Consider the following 4,343-nt stretch of genomic DNA (forward strand, 5'->3'; position numbering starts at 1 on the left):
CCTCTTCTGGTTAATTCAAGGACTTTACCTCCCAACATGAAACTCAGAAGAAACAGCAAGAAACTAGAGATGATTATTTACATCTGAATAACTCTGGTTGCCTAAGAAGCAAATGTGAACAGGGCAGATACAAGAAAAGCTCTGAAAGCAGTGCATGGTACAGAGGATAATATTTCATATATTTTCACGTATTTCAAAAAAGAAATGTATCTGAATTAGTTGCTATTTTGTGAGAACCTGAAAATTAAAGTAGGAGAAGATCTAACTTCTCTCAAGCATAATCTTACTAAGCATCTGATTCCTCTTACCAAATATCCCACTTGTGGATATTCCATATCAATTCAGGTATTATACAACCCAATCTGACTGTGAGATTTAGGCCTCAGAAAACTCACATGATTAAACATCAATATTCAATTCACTAGAGCCTAGGCTCAGGCTGTCCTGACACTTAACACTAAATGTTGAAGGAGGAAAACTTAGAGTTCTAAAGTTCAAATAAGTATATATTATAATGGAAAGGTTGTAGCAAAAATAAAAGTTAAGCCTGCAGAGAGTTGGCCAAGCTGTTAAAAGCATGGAACATATATAAGTTAAATCAATTTTTCATACATTGAGTATTTCAAAATTGAAACCAGAAATAAGATGATTTAAAATGCCTAAGAGTTTACTTATTTGAATTCTCATTTACTTGAAAAATAGAATAAATTTCTCACTATAAGTCACCTGACTTTATATTATGAGATAATGGAGGAATCTGTTATCTTAACCCAATATCCAAAAACATGTGGAAATTTTATACTACATTTATTGTAAGCAAAAAGAGTTCTAGCTACAAGTCATATGTTTGCTTAGGTATACATGTGACTTGAGTCAAATCTGTACCAGCTCCAGGCTTGGTTACGGGGGGAGGTGCCAGCTGTTATTGCAAATCTTCAGCAGGACTCCTTCCCTTCCTAATCCATGAGAATGATGCTGCTTGTAGCACAAATACATTCCCACATAAAAGAAGAAATCAAGTTCCTGGGGACTTCAAAAAAGAAATCAGGAGCTAAAAAATGAGAATGTGGCAGCCTGCAGTCAAAAATTTGGTTGAAAAGAAAGAGCATTTCTGGACAAGGATTACAATTCTAAAGAGATAGAATCAATGATTCCCAGCATGCCATAGATCTACCTGCCCATTATCTTGACATCTTTCATTATAACTAGTCATTTTTAAAAACTGGGTCAAACCACATATACAGTAAAATATCATAATACTAAATAAATAGCTCAACATGTTTTTGAGATTCATTCTTATTGATATTGAGAACTGCAAAAACAAAGAAACAAACAAACAAAAAACTCTCTTGACACGTAACAACTCAATTTAAATTCCTGCACTAAAAAACCTGACAAAACTCTAGCATGGCATCTAAGAGCTTAAGGCCGTGTCCCTAGGATGACTCCAGCTCCCCTTAAAATGCCTGCCTGAGGAAGCTCTAGACTGTTAAGAGAAACTGTTTCAGCAAAAACCTGGCAGTAGACAGACAATCTTGTAAACTCCTCTCTTAGAGCAACTGTTATAGCCAAATGCTCTGGAAAGCAAACTCATTCCGAAGGACAGCATGGATAGTGGAGTGCAGATTATTACACAGGCAGGTCCAAGGCAGAGTTTCCTCTTTAGCCAGGGACCCCTAACGACTTTTGTGAAAACCTTATATACCTTAAGTGTACCTGCTCAAGCCCACATCCCCCAATTCCTTAAACCTAGCCTGGAAAATGCTAAAGGGAGATACAATCAGGTTACAGCCATGATTCATAATCAGAAGGGTCAGCTGGTTATACATTGTAGCCTACACCAATGGGGGCCATAAAGATTACAAAGGTGATTGACTACATAGGGGATTATTACATTCTTTCTGGCGATGGGAAATCCTGGTATGGAATCTGGTGTTTACTGGTCTGGGAGGCCTGTTAGGCCATAGGTATGTTATCTCCATGGCTATCAGGCACATAGTCCAAAGTTCACTGAAAATGCAAGCAGGCTTATAGCCCAAAGTTCACTGGGAATGTACGATGAAGTTTCCTTCTTTTTCAAGATGGAGTCAGCTTACCCTGTTCCTTCCCTCCTTAATTCACCCCTCTTGATGCTCTCAACTTCCAGTGTAAGCATCACTCATCAGGATGTACTGAATTTTAGGCTTCCTGGTATATATTTGGGTACATGAAGTCAGCTTCTGTGATACAAAGTTAACAACACATTGGAGAATACAAGGTCCACATAACAGAATCAACAGAACAACTATAACCATGGTTGATAGTTTTCCACCAATCACCCTTTACCCATGATAGAACAGAAGTCCAAAAAGGAAGATCATCAGACATAGCTTTTACTTGATCTTTCATGTCATCTAGAGTGGCTGATATATTGCCAGATAAATCAGGAATATATACACAACATTCAGCTTTGATTATAGCACAGGTCCCTCCTTTAGCGGCTGTAAGTATGTCTAAAGCCATTCTATTTTGAATTACCACTTTTCTCATTTGTATTTGTTCAGTAGTTAGTGTTTGAATAGCTCTTAGGCTGTCATTTAGGGCTCTTTGGGTGAAATTAGAGCTTCAACTCTAATCATTACGTCCTTAGTGCCCAATGAGGGAACAAACAGAGCAGCCAAATAAACATACCAATGGAAAATTGATCGTGACCATCTGGCCTGTAGAGAGGGTAAATTTAAAGGCTCTTGTATTGTTGACCTGATGTTTCCATGGGCAAAGGCCAGAACTAAAGTACACCTCCCTATCCATCCTGGGGGCAGCCAAGGCCATCACATAACCAATGGGTGCCGTTAGGAGCAATGCACCTGATTCTGGGGCTGAGTTCCCAGTCTGTCCCGGACCATTGGGTGGATTGACTGGGATCATAAGTAACTTTATAGGTCTTATGGCACTGTTCTGTCCGTCAAAAGCCTATTGGTTTTAAATTCTTTTTATCTATTATTCGGTTATTATATCCAATATTGTGTACATCTTGTTCCCAGCAAATTATAACAACTTGGCCCTTTTCTGGAGTAATCCACATGTATTCATCCTATATCTGGTAAAATTGGTCAAAGTATCAGTTATCGGTCAAAATATTAGTCAAAATATTGTTTGGACTTACTGGCTGTCACGTAATACTGAGAAGCATTTTCTGAGCTAAGAGTATAATTTAAATGTATCCCATGGCTGTTTGTCAGATCACTGGCCTTTTAATTGTACCAATGGGTAGTGGCAGCTGTGATTACAGTTTCTATACAAGATTTTTGTTGTTTTGCCTGATGCAAAAAAATCACATAAGCTAGGCATATCACCCCTCCGTAGAGGTGATACCCATCACAGGAGTCCATCCATGACAGACATGGGCATGGCTCCACACACCCAGCAGTTAGATTTTTTATGGAAGTCAGTACAGGAACGTGCCCATGAAATGAAAACATTGTCTTGTGCTGAAACTATAGCTAGTCTCAAGAGAATCCCAGCAAGTCCTTGAAGCAGCAGTTGATTGTAGAGCTTCATCTCTTCTTTAAGATGATTTTGGTTTCATGGGGATCAACGGTGTCCTTTTGCGTAGTCCACTCGGCATCCTCCGGGTCTGCGTGGTATGCTCTTTTCACCCTTGTGTGGTGGATCCAGGGAGTGACACCTGCAACTTTAGCTGCTGTATGTGTAGTTAGAATAACAGTATATGGACCCTTCCAATGTGGGGCCAAGGATTCAGGTTTCCAGTCCTTGACCCACACCTGATCACCAGGCATGAACTCATGAATCTGTTCCCCAAGCGGGAACGGTACCCTTTATTGTACAAACTTAAGTTACCTGATTTATTACCTTACCCAGTTGTTGCATCTGCTGTGAAATCCCATTCCCCCTTACCTGTGGCCAACTTGCCAACACCATCTTACTATGGGAGGGGGTCTCCCACAGACAGTTTCATAAGGAGAATAAGGGGTTATTCTCTTATGAGGGGTTACCCTTAATTTGAGTAAGGCTGCCAGAAGCAAGTCCATCCTTGATTAGTCAGTCTCTATGATCCATTTTGAAAGTGTCTCTTTAAGAGTTTGGTTGGTTCTTTCCACCATTCCAGAACTCTGGGGCCTATATGCCATATCCACTTGATATTTGAGCTTTACATATCTGTTGAATTAAGTCAACTAAAAAGGCAAGGCCGTTGTCTGATCCTATACTGGTTGGGAACCCGAATCTGGGGATTATTTCTCGAAGTAGACAGTGAGCCATTTCATTTGCTTTTTTAGTTCAGGTAGCAAAGGCCTCCACCCATCCTCTGAAAGAACATACCAGTAAATAACGATAGTGTCATT

The 4,343-nt window shown here is 39.7% G+C and overlaps 1 pseudogene; it reads right to left on the bottom strand.

Annotated features, from left to right (window-relative positions):
• Positions 1 to 2,135: 2,135 nt before the first annotated feature.
• On the bottom strand, positions 2,136 to 3,908 carry LOC132344292 (endogenous retrovirus group PABLB member 1 Env polyprotein-like; annotated as a pseudogene).
• Between the last annotated feature and the right edge of the window lie 435 nt (positions 3,909 to 4,343).

Source organism: Bos taurus, chromosome X (assembly GCF_002263795.3).
Source record: "Bos taurus isolate L1 Dominette 01449 registration number 42190680 breed Hereford chromosome X, ARS-UCD2.0, whole genome shotgun sequence".
NCBI lineage: Eukaryota > Metazoa > Chordata > Mammalia > Artiodactyla > Bovidae > Bos > Bos taurus.